Source organism: Stenella coeruleoalba (assembly GCF_951394435.1).
Source record: "Stenella coeruleoalba genome assembly, chromosome: 2".
In the NCBI taxonomy this organism is placed as follows: domain Eukaryota; kingdom Metazoa; phylum Chordata; class Mammalia; order Artiodactyla; family Delphinidae; genus Stenella; species Stenella coeruleoalba.
In genome coordinates, this window is record NC_137147.1 from 129,796,720 (window position 1) to 129,812,675 (window position 15,956).

The 15,956-nt window shown below is 42.2% G+C and overlaps 1 protein-coding gene across 1 annotated transcript in view; it reads left to right on the forward strand.

The window, feature by feature from the left end:
* The window catches only part of OTUD7A (OTU deubiquitinase 7A), a 382,271-nt gene that overhangs the window by 185,482 nt on the left and 180,833 nt on the right, over positions 1 to 15,956 (forward strand). Inside the window, exon 2 of the mRNA XM_079912986.1 lies at positions 3,540 to 3,667. The gene's annotated coding sequence lies outside the window, so the exon portion shown is untranslated. The remainder of the gene's footprint in view (positions 1 to 3,539; positions 3,668 to 15,956) is intronic.

The window sequence follows — 15,956 nt, forward strand, 5'->3', positions numbered from 1 at the left end:
TGTCCTTTTATTACTAGCTTATTTCACTTATAATGTCCTCAAGGTTCATACATATTGTAACAAGTGTAAGAATTTCCTTCCTTTTTTAAAAAGTTTTTATTGGAATATAGTTGATTTCCAATGTTGTGTTAGTTTCAGGTGTACAGCAAAGTGAATCAGTTATATGTATACATGTATCCACTCATTTTTAGATTATTTTCCCATATAGACCATTACAGAGTATTGAGTAGAGTTCCCTGTGCTATACAGTAGGTCCTTATTAGTTATCTATTTTATATATAGTAGTGTGTATATGTTAATCCCAATCTTCCAATTTATCCCTCCCCCTCCTTACCTCCTGGTAACCATAAGTTTGTTTTCTACATTTTGGAAGATCTAAATAGACACTTCTCCAAAGAAGACATATAGATGGCTAAAAAGCACATGAAAAGATGCTCAATATCACTAATGATTAGAGAAATGTAAATCAAAACTACAATGAGGTATCACCTCACACTGGTCAGAATGGCCATCACCAAAAAATCTACAAACAATAAATGCTGGAAAGGGTGTGGAGAAAAGGGAACCTTCCTACACTGTTGGTGTGAATGTAAGCTGGTACAGCGCCATGGAGAACAATATGGAGGTTCCTTAAGAAACTAAAAATAGAACTACCATGTGATCCAGCAGTCCCACTCCTAGGTATAAATTCAGAGAAAACATAATTTGAAAAGATACGTGCACCCCAACGTTCATTGCAGCACTATTTACTTTAGCCAGAACATGGAAGCAACCTAAATGTCCATCAACAGAGGAATGGATAAAGAAGATGTGGTTCATATATACAATGGAATATTACTCAGCCATAAAAAAGGAACGAGGGGACTTCTCTGGTGGCACAGTGGATAAGCCGCCACGCTCCTAATGCAGGGGGCCCAGCTTCAATCCCTGGTCAGGGAACTAGATCCCACATGCATGCCGTAACTAAGAGTTCACATGCCACAGCTAAAGAGCCCATAAGCCTCAACTAAGGAGCCCTGGAGCCACAACTAAGGAGCCCACCTGCGGCAACTAACAGCCAGTGCATCCAAATAAATATTTTAAAAAATGTAATAATGCCATTTGCAGCAACATGGATGGACCTAGAGATTGTCATACTGAGTGAAGTAAGTCAGACAGAGAAAGACAAATATCATATGATAGCGCTTAAATGAATTTCCTTCATTGTATGGATAGACCTTATTTTGTTTATGTGTTCACTCATTGATGGGTACTTGAGTTACTTCCACCTTTTTGCTATTGTGAATAATTCTGCTATCAACAAGGCTGTACAAATATTTGTTCAAGTCTCTGCTTGAACAGATAAACCCAGAAGTAGAATTGCTATATCATATGGTAATTCTTTGTTTACGTTTTTGAGGGACCACTATATTGTTTTCTATAGAGGCTGTACCATTTTACATTCCCACCAGCAATGGAAAAGGGTTCCAATTTCCCTACATCCCTACCAACACTTGTGATTTTCTATTTGTTTGCTTTTTTAATAATCATCCTAATGGCTATGAAGTGGTATCTCATTGTGGTTTCAGTTTGCATTTCTCTAGTGATTACTGATGTTGAGCATCTTTTCATGTGCTTATTGGCCATTTGTATATCTTCTTTGGAGAAATGGCTATTAAAGTTCTTTACCCATTTTTAAACTGGGTTGTTTGGGTTTTCTGTTGAGTTGTAGGAGTTCTTTATATATTCTGGATATTAATCACTTATCAGATATATGATTTGCAAATATTTTCTCCCATCTCATGGGTTGCCTTTTCACTCTGTTGTTGGTATCATTTGATACGAAGGTTTTAATTTTGATGAGGTCCAATTTTTTTGTTGCTTGTGCTTTTGGTGACATACCCGAGATATCATTGCCAAATCCAACGTCATGAAGATTTTCCTCTATGTTTTCTTCCAAAAGTTTTATACTTTTAGACCTTACATAAAGGGTTTTTGATCCATTTGAGGTAATTTTTATATATGGTGTAAGGTAAGGGTCCAACTTCATTCTTTTGTATGTGGATATCCAAGTTTTCCCAACACGGTTAATTGAAAGACTGTCCTTTCCTCATTGAATGGTCTTGACACCCTTGTCAAAAATTACTTGACCATATATGCAAGGGTTTATTTCTGGACTCTCTATTTTATCCCATTGATCTGTCTATATAGCTGTCTTTATGCCCAGACCACACTGTTTTGATGATTATAGCTTCATAGTAAGTTTCAAAATCAGGAAATGCGAGACCTTCAACTTTGTTCTTCTTTATCAAGATTGTTTTGGCTACTGATTCTCATTCTTTTGCATTTAGTGTCTTCCCATGTCTGTTTAAGAATTCAGCTAGGTTTATGAAGATGTGTGATTTATCCATGTGGATGGGAAAGGTGAAAGGAGAAACCAGCTGGGGGTCTGGAGGCTCAGGACCTGCAGGGACAGGATAGGCCATCCCCAGGCTCTGGGCACACCCCCTGACAGGGGCAATCCCTAGATGCAGGTGAGATCCTCAGACTTCACCCAGAACCTAGGTGTTAACATGGAGGAAAGCATCCCTCCCCATGTGGTATAGTCTCCCCATCCCTCCCCATCCCTGTACCCCATGTGGTGTAGTCTCTGTAGGGTGCACAGAGGTGACCCAGCTCCTTCTCCTCACCTGTGCAGTCATGGCCCTCCTAGCTCACAAGCATCCTGGGGGTCTGATGCCTGAAAGAAAACCCCACATTGCAGATAAGCAAATGGATCTCAGGCGTCAAGATGCTGTTCATAACACCACCCCATCACCACTGGGGATCACCTTGCACTCACCTGGACTGAGGTATGGCCCACAGGGACCCTCCTGACTCAGGATGCTATCAATAACACTTTGACCCCACACTGGATCCTGGTGCACCCCACCAGGAATAAGGAGTGGTCATCAGCCTGACCTCTCAAATTCCCTGAGGATCACACCACGATCCTGGCAAGGATGATGAACAGCTTCCTAACTTTGCGATTCCCCATGGACTGTGCCACCTGAGGTTCTCCTGGGATGTCAGAAGTCGGGGTTCTGTCTGTGAGCGCCTCTGTGCACCTGCCCTGGAACATCAGCATAGCCTGTGAACTTCTCATGGCTCTGACCTCACAGTCACTTCTGTGAGTTGACACCTGCCTGGGATACTTTTCCATTTATCCTGACCTACCTCCCAATGCCTGTATTTATTTAAAAATTAAAGGGTGAGATGGTGTGTGAAGAAGGGAGATTCACTATCAAGACCATTTCAAGTTCAAATTCTATCTTGATTGTGGTGGTGGTTACACAGTTGTACACATTTTGTTAAAATACATGTATTTTATTGTATGTAATTATTTCTCAATACAGTTAATTAACAATTTTTAAAAGAGCATTTCAAGTTCATACCAAATATTTTAAATCATTTTAAAATTTGAAATATACAAATTAAAAAAATATTTTAAAAATTCTTAAATTTTAAATTCTCACTTTTAATGGAATGTGAATATTCTCTTTTATTCTTGTCTTTTCCAGAGTTCTCAGGGGCTGTGATCTCACGCCATTCACTGGGGCAATAATGGGCCATTTCCAGCAGGGACGATGCCGCGTTGCCCCCGGTGCCTAACTGCCACCCACCTCCAGAGAATCTCAGTGTCTGAAAAGTAAGTCCCGTGTTCATGGGGTCCCTTGGGACCGTGCTGGGGGGCCAAGTGCAGTCAACATCTCCAACAACAGAGCTTGTAGTGGTCCTGGGAACAAATGACCTGAAAATCAGGTTTAAATCCAGGGAGGAATGGTATGTTAATTTATCCACTAAAGTCCATCAAGAGGAAATTGTGAAATGAATTTCGTGTTGCATTAGGATTTGTGTTTAGAATAGTAAACATTACCCTTAAAAAGAATGTGGCTGTGGTGAATGATCAACAGGTGATTTGATTTACACTAATGCAAAATTTATTAAGCAACTTTGTTGCCATCTGTAGCTATCATGATTGATTTTTAAAATATTATGAGTCATTTAAACAAAAGACAAGAGTCTCATCTTAACATATTAATTGCTTTTATTTTTAATGTTCTTTGTTCTTGTCCAAAAATAGAATTTTTATCTAGCTGATATCAGAGCATAGCAATTCTTTTGCCTTATGACTCTTCAAACAAATATCTTCACTTACTATTTTGGCTACTTTTCTTTTGATAAACTTCAGATTTATAGGAAAATGGAAAAATAGTATAGTGAATACATATAATCTTCACTCAGAGTTACCAGATGTTTACCCAAATACACACGTGAACAGATACATACACACATGGAGAGATTGTAAATATGGATGTGTGTGTTATGGATGTGTGTTCAGCTTTTGTCTCTGAATCATGTGAATCATGGGAAAGTAAGTTGCAGACAGCATGACATACTTTGTATATATCTCCTAAGTTCATAGATTGTCTTCTTTAAAGGTATACTATGATACCATTATCACTGTGGAAGTCAACACTGATAAAGTAATATTATCTAATATATAGTCCCAATTCAAATACCCCTGGTTGCCCAAAGTACTCTTTATAGCTGTTTTCCATTATCTAGAATTCAATTACATGACATGCACTGAATCTGGTTATGTCTCTTTAAACCTGAACCAAAACTGTTTTTTGTGATGCTGACTTTTTTTTTAAGAATCTAAGCCGTTTGTTTTGTAGAGTATCTCACAGTTGTCTGACTGTTTCCCTCATGCTTAGCTCCAGGTAGACATCTCGTGTATTTGCCTCACATCAGTGGTCCCACCACCTCATCGTGACCTGGTATTGGTAGTGAACGGTTCACCTGGCTAAGGTGATTTCTGCCAGAGCTCTCCTTTATGATGTTGCCGTATTTATTCTTTTCTAATTAATAAGTAGTCTGTGGGGTGAGCTTTGAGACCATGGGAATATTCTCTTTCCCAGATAATTTTCACCCAATGGCTTTAGCATCCATTGCTGGTTGTATTATGATTTTTCAGGCCATGGGAATATTCCCTTTCCCAGATAATTTTCACCCAATCGCTCAATCAGTGCATCAGACTCTCTTTCCTGTCACATAGTCCTTCATTTTTCGCTTTTTCCACGGCTGTGAGATATCACACAAGGGAGTATCTGGGTGGTCAAGAGAAGGACTCTGAAATCAGACCATCTAAGGTGTGCCCCTTGTCTCTGTCATACACTGACCCGATGACCTTGGGCAAAGGCTTCACCTCATAAACCCTCAGTGCCCTTGTCGTTAACTCTGGAGACAAGAGTAAGTCCTGCGAGAGGTGTCCGGCAGGTCTGGAGCCATGGTTGGTGCTCACCGGGTATTATTACAGAGGCAGGGAGGATGGCTAAGTGCCCATTGGGTACTGCACCACCCCTGAGATGGTTTGTAAGCCATGAAAGCTGATTAAGACCTTTGGCCAAAAGGCTGATGAACCTGAACAACAGAGCAGAGGATCCCCCTGGTCTGAGCGCTCATAAGTGCTCATAATCGTAAGTCCCTGCGGTTAGGAGGTTGCATAGAGAAGCAAACTCAGCATGGCAGGAAGCATCCACCAGCGAACAATGTCCCAGTGAGGTGCCTCCACCACTGTTCTGGTTACTCCTCACGCTCTCCGTCACACTCCCCTCCTCCCTGCCCCATGCCTGGACCTCCCTGGCCTGCTGTCTGTTTGCGTTTCAGTCACAGGTTACTAATTGGACTTCTTGTCTGAAGGTTATTAGATTTCTTTCAGTTTAGATTAAGTCCCCATGGTTTTATTGAGCTCTCTGGCCATGGAATCTTCCTTGAGAATGTTTTAGAAATTTTACCAAGGAAATAGCTTAGGAATATACATGTGATTTACAAGCTACACATGGACATGGATTAGACTGGGTCTTAAGGAGGGAAAAAAAGATTGCTGTTGGAGAACACTTCTAGCTAGAGTATCTTCAGAATGCTTCCTCTGTACATTTTACTTGTCTTGTTTTCTTCCCTGCAATGCTTTTGTTTTCTTTTTTTTTTTGATTAAAGTATAGTTGATTTACACTGTTTTGTTAATTACTGCTGTACAGCAAAGTGATTCAGTTATACATATATATACCTTCTTTTTTTATATTCTTTTCCATTATGGTTTGTCACAGGCTGTTGAATATAGTTCCCTGTGCTATACAGTAGGACCTTGTTGTTTACCAGTTCTCCCCCTTGGCACCCTTCCCCACAATTCTTAAAAGCAGACGAGGGCTGCTCTGATAAAGGATGCCTGTGGCTGCGTCCAGTGTGCTTCCTGCTTGTCAGGCTGAGCTTGTGGGATGTCTCTGTGGTGTCACCTCTTCTCCTGCCTCCCGGGGTGATGCCAGCCTGGCTGGCCCATGGTTAGCCAGGGCAAAGGCTAGGTCCTACAGACCCGGGGGTGACACCTCTGTGTGGGGCATGGACCCCAGCCCAAAGCTCCCCTGAAGTCTCCCAACTCCTCCTTCCATTTTCCTCCTTCTTAGCCGTTCACGAGCCGGGGACCCTCTGCCTGTCTCTGTGTCCCCTTGGGATGAGCTCCTTGGGGAAGGGGCTAGGGTGCAGGTGTGACATAATTCTTGATGGGATGGGTGAAGCTCATTCGAAAATCAAATCTCTGCTTCTACAGAAACACAGAAGAAATCACTTGGGTTTCTTTGTTTTTTTGAAATATAGTTGATTTACAACGTTGTGTTAGATTCAGGTTACAGCACAGTGATTCACTTATACATATATATATATATAAATAAATATATTCTTTTTTTACGTTCTCGTCCATTATAGGTTATTACAAGACATTGAATATAGTTCCCTGTGCTATACAGGAGGTCCTTGTTGGTTACTTGAGTTTCATTTGAACACATGGATAGAAATATCAGGGCTGCCTTTTTTCCGTTTCCCAAAGTGCACCCTGGGGAATTTCTGCCCACTTGGAAACCTGAGTTACCTGGTTTTGTGTAAGAGGCACACTCCCAGCCAGTGTGCTTGAGGATGGCACGGAGGCGGCTTGAAGCCAAGGAGAAGCCCCTCTTGGAGAAGCCTCCTCCCAGAGCTTGGCAGGTCCTGGGCCTCGCGGGGGGCCTCCCTGGCAGCCCTGGGCCGGGACCCTGAGTCCCTCTCTTCCCACTCCCTTTTTTCCTCTTCCTCGTCCCTGACAGGAGCTGCGGTGGTTGGGGTGGCAGGGGGAGTCCTCTCCTGCAGCTGCTTGCCTGAGTCCTATAGGAGCTCACGTTTTTCTGGGGCAAGTGTGAGCAGGGCACTGTATTTGTCTGTGTCACACACACCCACACCTCCCCAGGAAGGACAGACCCTGCAACAGCCCCGGGCTAGCTGGCATATCCGGGCCATGAGGAAGGGCGGCGGAGCGGGGGGGCTGAGGTCCACTTGGGGGACCAGGCTCTGCCCACGGGTGCCAAACTGTAGGGCCGTGGGGTGGGGATGCTGTGCTCCACCCATGTGAAGCGTAAGCCTGTGGGCTCCGAGGTTCCAGGGTCTCAGGGTCAGGTGTTCACTCCCACTCTCTAGCAGGGTGGCCACGACCCCCAGGCTGCCCGGGGTGCGGGGGGATGGTCAGCAGTGCCTGGGGGGATTGTCCTCCCAGCAAAAAGAAAAAGAATTATTGAAATCAGTTGCCTCAAACTTGCTCTGACATTTCCTCCAAAGCTGCGATGCTTCTTATTTGGTCTTGATCCAATGCTTCGTGTTTGAGTGAAACTGGTTTCACCATTCTTTCCTCGGGGGAGTTGGACATATATATTTTCTGCTTAAAAATGCCATTTCTTTCTTAACTCAAACAGTTGATCCCATATCTTTAACTTCGTATGCATCCATTTAAGTATAGAAACAACCTTTTAAAAATTATGAGTTCTTTTTTATTTACAAAACAGAAATAGACCCACAGACATAGAAAACAAACTTACAGTTACAACCGGGGAAAGGGGGTGGGGGATAAAATCAGGAGTTTGGGATTAACATATACACACAACTGTATGTAAAATAGATGATAAGGACCTACTGTGTAGCACAGGGAACAATACTCAATATCTTATAATGACCTATAAGGGGAAAGAATCTGAAAAAGGATATATATATGTATAACTGAATCACCGTGTAAAACAGGAATTGCTATCCTCATTTCATTTCAAAGGTGAAGCAGTGAGAGCCGGGGACCAAATTGATTGTCCCAGTTTATTTGCAGGGCTGTGTGCATTTGTATTTTAAGGTAAGTGTTCGTAGTGACTAAAGATTGGAACTCAGGTATCCAAAGAACACAGTTAGTAGCTTAAACACATTCAGGTCATAAATTTGTCAGGTTAGTATAGGAAGCTGGTTGGGTTCTTAAAAATTACCTATCTCAATGTCAGCTATTATAAAATGTTCAGAGCCATCCAGGTTGATGGATGTCTCTAAATGTCTTTTTCCTTTTTATTTATTTGTTCCTTTGTTTAGGTAAACTGGCTTGTTCTGTTTGGAGAGATAGAAACTTAGATAAGACTGAATTTTACCAGTCACTAACACGTGAATATTCAACTAATAGGAGCCTGTTAAAAAGCCCAAAAGCTGAAATTCTCCTGTGCTTGTGAAATTTAATTATGTTTTAATGGAAAAGAACTATGACATCTATTCCCTTTGTTTCACTTACTGTAAGTATGCTGGAAACTTCCAAGTGTAAATGTCCAGCTCACTGGAACTTCTATCTAAATGTCCCTTAGACCAGGGGTCCCCAACCCCTGGGCCACCGACTGTTAACCGTCTGCAGCCTGTTAGGAGCTGGGCCGCACAGCAGGAGGAGAGCGGCGAGCAAGCGAACTTCATCTGCTGCTCCCCATCGCTCCCCATCCCTCCCCATCCCTCCCCATCGCTCCCCATCCCTCCCCATCACTCCCCATCTCTCACCATCCCTCCCCATCACTCCCCATCCCTCCCCATCACTTCCCATCCCTCCCCATCCCTCCTCATTGCTCCCCATCCCTCCCCATCCCTCCGCATACCTCCTCATCCCTCCCCATCCCTCCCATCCCTCCCCATCGCTCCCCATCCCTCCTCATTCCTCCCCATCCCTCCTCATCCCTCCCCATCCCTCCGCATCCCTCCCCATCCCTCCTCATCCCTCCCCATCCCTCCCCATCCCTCCCCATCGCTCCCCATCCCTCCCCATCGCTCCCCATCCCTCCCCATCCCTCCCCATCCCTCCCCATCGCTCCCCATCCCTCCTCATCCCTCCCTATCCCTCCCCATCGCTCCCCATCCCTCCTCATCCCTCCCCATCCCTCCGCATCCCTCCCCATCCCTCCTCATCCCTCCTCATCCCTCCCCATCGCTCCCCATCGCTCCCCATCCCTCCTCATCCTTCCCCATCCCTCCTCATCCCTCCTCATCCCTCCCCATCGCTCCCCATCGCTCCCCATCCCTCCCCATCCCTCCTCATCCCTCCCCATCACTCCCCATCCCCATACAAAATCTCAGTTGTCTGTGTTCTGTTCCATTGAACTGTGTATCTATCCTTTCCCAAATACCACGCTGTCTTGACCACAGTAGGTTTATAATGCATTTTTAAATGGGTAGCATGAATCCTCCAACTTCTCTTTTTTCAAAATTGTTTTGGCTAATCTGGTTCCTTCATCTTTCCATATAAGTTTTAGAATCAGCTTGTCCATGTCTACAAAGAATCCTGCTGGGATGTTGAATGGGATTGCATTAAATTTGTAGATGATTTGAGGGTAATTGACAACTATATTGTATTTTACAATCCATGCAAACAGTACATCTCACCATTTATTTTGGCCATGGTTGGTCTCTTTTGTTGTCTGAGTTTTGTGAGCTCCCTACAGTTTTGTTCCTGGAATATGTACTTGCTCTGTTGATCTCCAGGCCTGTAAACATCCTGTTCTATCTTTCTGGCTCTGTCCATACTTCCTCCACCCACACTCACATGAAGACCAGGTCTCTTCCTCTTCAGTTGCAGAATTCTTAGTTCTTCTGTGGTTTGCAGATGAGAGGTAGCTTCCTCAGCCCCCGCTAATTCTCTCGTCCATGCCAACGTAGGTCAGGCTTGTCTCTCTCATAGCACTAAGCACCACATAATGTCACTGCTTCTTTAATTTGTTCCTTTCAGCCACCAGCCTGAATACTCTTTGAAGGCAGAGCCCAGGCCTGATTTTGGATTGTATGCCTGGCACACAACACAGAGAAAGGGCTCAGTTAACAGCAGTTGATTATGGAAATGTAGAAATAAAGATATGAAGGGAAATGAAGGGGGAAGATAAACTAACAGTTAATGAGGCGCTAGTCTGTGTCAATCACTGTGCAGGGCAGAGATAGATAAATAGATTGATTGATACAGAAAAATTAGATCGACAGAAAGACAGTAAAACAGATAGACATAAACATGTAGAGAGAGAGAGAAAGATAGAAGAAGGTGGACAGACAGACAGACATTCAGACAGACAGATAAAAGCAGAAAATCAGATGAATACATCGACAGACATATATATGTAGATAGACAAATGGGTTGAAAGACAGACAGACATAGAGACCAGCAGATAGACAGTTACTAGATTAGATAAATAGTCAGATAGACAGATAGTAGTAAGATAGATAGAAAATCAGGAAAAGGGGAGGTAGACTGACAGTGAGAAAGACAGATATTTATATGAATTTATAGTGAGATAGATAAACATATAATCAGATAGGTAGCCAAACAGAAAATGAGAGAGATTGAAAGGTAGACAGGTAGGTAGATAGGTGAGTAGGCAGATATGTAGGTGGGTAGAAATAGAGAAGGAAGGAAGGGAGGGAGGAAGGGGTATATTTTAGTTAATCTTAACAAAATTCTAAGGAAGGTGTGGTATATTCCCGCCTGTATAGATGAGGAAGTAGATTCAAGGGGCTTTAGTGACCGTCCAAAGGTCATTCTCGCAGAGAATGGCAGCAGCCAGGTCCAATCGGCCCGGCCTTTCTTCTTTGCTTCTCCAGTTCCCATCGCTGCCTGACCAATCTGAGCCTTTCCTTTCTCTTGTTCCCTTCTGCTTGCATACTTGAGCCCACCTGTCATTTCTTGCTTACCTAATTGAATAGTTTCCGTGGAAAACAATGCTTCAAGTAATGTGTATTATATGAGCACAAGGGCAGAGAGCTCAGAAGGCCAGAAAGTAAAAGGAGGGCTGTGCCTCCTTCAGACATTTTCCTATACATGAGATTCTTTTTCCCTTCACTACTTCTAATTACTCTATAATACATGGACATTCTCATGTGCCTTAGAGAAATTTTCATATTGACACCTCTGAGGCAGGTCATGTCCTGGTGCCATAGGTGATGCAGCCGTTCCCCTTTGACAATCATTTTGGATATTTCCAGCCGTGCTGCAAGGAACATCCTTATTCACACATCCGTGTGCACTTGAGCAAGGCTGACTCTATGGAAGATACCAAAAGGCAGAAGTACAGAGCTACAGGTTATTCACATTTAAAAAATTATATACTGAACAAAATGCCCTCTACTGACCTCACCATGAGCCCCATATATTCCCCCTAGCGGTGGAAAAAAGGACCCATTTCACCTCACCAGAGCTGATCTTTTCAAACTTAATTTTTTGAGGGGCCATTCTGGTGGGGTAGGGGTTGGGCAGGCATGGTTAATGGTTATCTTATTGTTTAATTTGTATTCCCCTCATTATTACTAAGGTTGCTTATCTTTCCGTATACTGATTTGTCATGTGAGCTTCCTGTAAACTGCACATTTCATAAAATTTGCCAAATTTTTCTTGTTCCGTGTGTCTTTAATTATTCAGATATGTTCATTATCTATTCTGAATGTCAATCCCTTGTTTATTATATATTTTCCAAAATTTTCTCCTGTTCTATCTAATTTTGAAGTTTTTACAGGATTTTTTTGTCATTCAGAAGTTTATTGATTTGGCATTTTTGCTGTTATTCATTTTATCAAATTTTTCTGTGATGGGCTGTTTGTATCTTAAGAAGGCTTTCTGTATGAGTCAGGGTAGGCTAAATGCTACGACAAACATTCTTCAAATCCTGGTGCTTTAACAAAGTACAGTTTTATTTTTTGCCATATGTCAGCCCAGTGTGGGTAGCATGGAGAGCTCTCTCTCCCATTCTCTCTCTCTCTGTCTCTCACTCTGTCTCTGTCTCTGTCTCTCTCTCACACACACACACATTTTCCATCCTCTCTCATTGATCTCTGTCTGCCCCTTCCCACACTACCTTAATCAAATACTTTATGTTTGATGTGTGGTGGAACACACTTCTGCATCCACTTTGAACTTTATCAAAAGCTCTTTGGAATTTCTTGCTTCTTTATTCTTCTAAGTTTTAGAAACTGTCAAATTCCATAAAAATTCTGTTGTGATGGCATTGAATTTATTGTAAGAATTAGAATCTTAAAAATACAGTCTTCCCGTCCATTTATTTTTCTTTCTTTCCTTCAATAAAGATTGTTTTTTGTCCAAAAAAAAAGTTTCTCTCATGTTTGTTGTGTGATCCCTAGTTAATTATAGAAATTTTAATGAAATGGATCTTTTTTGTTTTTTAAAAAAAATGATTAACTGGCTAATGTTAGTATGTAAAAAAGGTATTGATTTTTGTGTGTTGGTCTTGTTCCAGCCATTTAAAATGTTCTCGTTTGTTCTAAGACTTGGTCATGGGTTTGTTCTGAACTTTGATGGCATTGCTTCTAAAGTTTGCATTATTAGGTAGGATCATTGTTATAAGTTTGGAATAGCCTTTAATAAGTAAAGGAAGTTTTCTTCTATTCCTGGTTTGTTTCGAGTTGGTATAATGAAGGATGTGAGCTTTTCAGCATCTTTTGAGATGACCATATGGTTTTTCTTCTGGAAAGTGTTAATATAGCATATTAGCATTTGGCTAATATGTTTGGCTGTTAGTAACAGAGAGACAAAATAATAGGGGATTTAATAAGAGGGGAATTTGCTTCTCTCTCGTGAGTCTGGAGTGAGCATTTCAGGGATGGCAACTCCACAAATCCCCAGGACTGCCTTCCTGCCAACTGAATCTCCCTGTACCCTTACTCCAATATCAAAGACCCTCGATGGGGCTGGGACTCCAGGGCCCTTCTTTGTCTTTTTATGTCTTTTTCTACAGTTGGATTCAGTTGCTAATCTTTTAAGGTTTTCATCTATGTTTATAAATGACATTGGCCTGTGACTTTCTCTTTTCTGTTGCTTCTTTTCTAATTCTGACGTCTGAATCATTTTCTCTTCATGTAGCAACTAGGAATAAGTTCCACTATAAATCACCAAGTATTTGACTTATTTGGCTTGAACAAATAGGTATTCATATGAGAAGAATGATGGGAAGTCCAGAGGGGTAAGGTCTAGGGCTGGGCAAATGTTCAGTGATACCATCAGGGATGGACTTGTAACTCCACCAACCTTGCACTTTGCGTCTTGTCCTCTGACTTTCTACAATACCTCATAGACCCAAGATGGCGGGTATTCTTGGAGATGGTATTTCCTTGCTTAAGGCAGAAAGGAGGAGGAAAGGCAAGTGGGAAAGGACTATCAGTTAAGCCTGACCCCTTCTATTAGGGAAGCAAAATCTTTCCGATAAACTCAACCCGGTTGACTCCTGTCTCCATCACATAGACCAGAATCGTTCAGTGTGGCTGCACCCAGATTGGTGGATCCCAGCTCAAGGGGGAGAGATTACCAGCAACGGGCTTTGACCCATTTTGATTCATCCCCTGGTACTAGGAATGTTGTCAGTCTCCAAAACTCAAGGGTTCTCCACTGCGACCTGATAAACCAAGACTTTACCAGCAGTAGGCTGGTACAAAGTCTACTAAGAAAATGAATGAGTACCTTTCCATTTCTTTCTACACTCTTGATCCATTTTTCACTCTGTTACCAAATTTTTGTGTCTTTGTTTTCCTAGCACAGCACCTATCCATTCTCTACTCAGAAACTCCCAGCAGTTTCCCACTGGCCTCATGTTAGAGTCCAGATACTCATCCTGACAGCCAGTAGGTCTGACCCTGACCTTTACCTGCAGTCACCATGCCCACAGCTCTCCTACTCATGGTATTCCTGGATCTGGGGACATACAAGTGTGTTTTTGCCTCTTGGCCTGTGCTCATGGTGCTCACCGAGCTTGGAATGTCTTCTTTTCAGCCTTCCTAAGTCCTCCTCAAAAACTCATCTTACATTTGGCCTTTTTCATTCTGCCAGGCAGAAGGAACTGCCCCCTTTCTAGTACCCTAATGATTTTGCTTATAAATCATATTATGGTATTTATACTAGTCTGAGTTGAATTATGGTTATTTTCGAGTCTACCCATCAGAATGGAGTAGGAACTTGGATTTAATGTTTTTATTTTGTTTGTTCACTCAGCAGATTTATTTAACATCTGATATATTCCAGCTCATGGTGATGTTAATGCAAAAGATAGGAACCCTGCCCTCCAGGACAACGCTCAGAGAGAGAAGGAGGCAAGTAGGTCAGCAGTGGCAGCCCAGGACCTATACACCTGCTTGAAGTGTTCCTCTCCTGTCATGAGGCCATGGAAGGAGCCTGACCCTTTAGGCTTTTTTTTAGACTCTTTTAACTCGATAGCAAGTACATCGTTTCCCAGAAGACCTGAATAAAATGATTGAAATCAATATTAGAAGTATAAACCTGATTAGTGAGTTGTTTGGATCTTTTTAAACGCTTGTTGATGCCACGTTAGTCTGGTTCAGACATAGATTTTATGCCTGTGTAACAGCTAGATTTGTGAGGCTGGAGAATAAAAGCATAAATCCTTCAAAGCAAGGGAGTCTTGCAAGCATTCCAGTGCTGGAGGCTTGAATTGTGCAGGGAAGCTCTGCTGGAGATTTGCAAGGATGCAGATATGCTCTGACATCCAAGTGCCCTTGGAAGGCGATCATTCCTGGGTGTGGGCACCTTCCACAGTTGCAGGGATGTCGCTGTCCTCTACAGGTCAGAATAAGTACCACCATGTCTCATGGCCTTAAAAATGTTCTTCCACGTTCAAGTATTATCTTCAAAATTAGTGATTATTATTTCCTGTGGCTTCTCTAAGAATTGTCTTGTCTTTAATTTGAGTTCAATGTGGGAAGCAGCATGGAAAAAGCAGTCTGTAACTCTTTGGGGATCTTGAGCCTTGAATGTGATGACAGCTGTACGTCTGTTCTCATGTTAAGAACTGTTGAAGAATTAGAGATTTCACTTATTAACATGTCATTTCCATGCACACAATAGAAAACCGCAGTAGATCCTACACTCAGTACTATTACCAAAAGTATAAATTTTCGGAGAGACTTTTTTCCATCTTTCCATCCTGGGAGAAAAATCATTAAAAGGTGTGATTGAGTGTCTACTAAGGAAATGTTTTACTTCTGATCATACATCGATGCACATACTGTGTTTCAAAGGCACCATACATTTGGACATGAGAACATTTGAAGACCCCATACCATTATAAAGGGTTGGTGAATGGCAACCTTAGGTGTAAGTGGGTCTTTGTGGGAATCATTACTCTGCTACTGGGCTCTCTGATCTTCAGTAAAATGGAACAGAGCCACCTGCTTCGCGGAGTTGTTGTCTGAATGAGAGTTAACCCACCCATAAAGCCCTTGGTATACTCAACATCATCCTGGGCCCTTGGCAAATCGTAGTTATTTTCCTCATTTAGCTATAGAGAGGATTTATACCCATGGGAAGAATGTTTATCATTGTCCAACTCCTTTCAAATAAATTTGGAAGCTAAGATGAAATGGAATAAATCTGTAGGAAAGTACAGTCTAACGCAACTGAATCCTATAGAAATAGAAAGTCTAAACAGGGTAATTTCCATAGAAAAAAAGTAGAGGAAGTTGTAAAGGGTTCCCTCCAAAAGAAGCATCTGTAACAGATTGATTCACAGGGAATATCTGCCAAACATTCAAATATTAGGTGACTCCAATGCTACTTAGGTTATTGC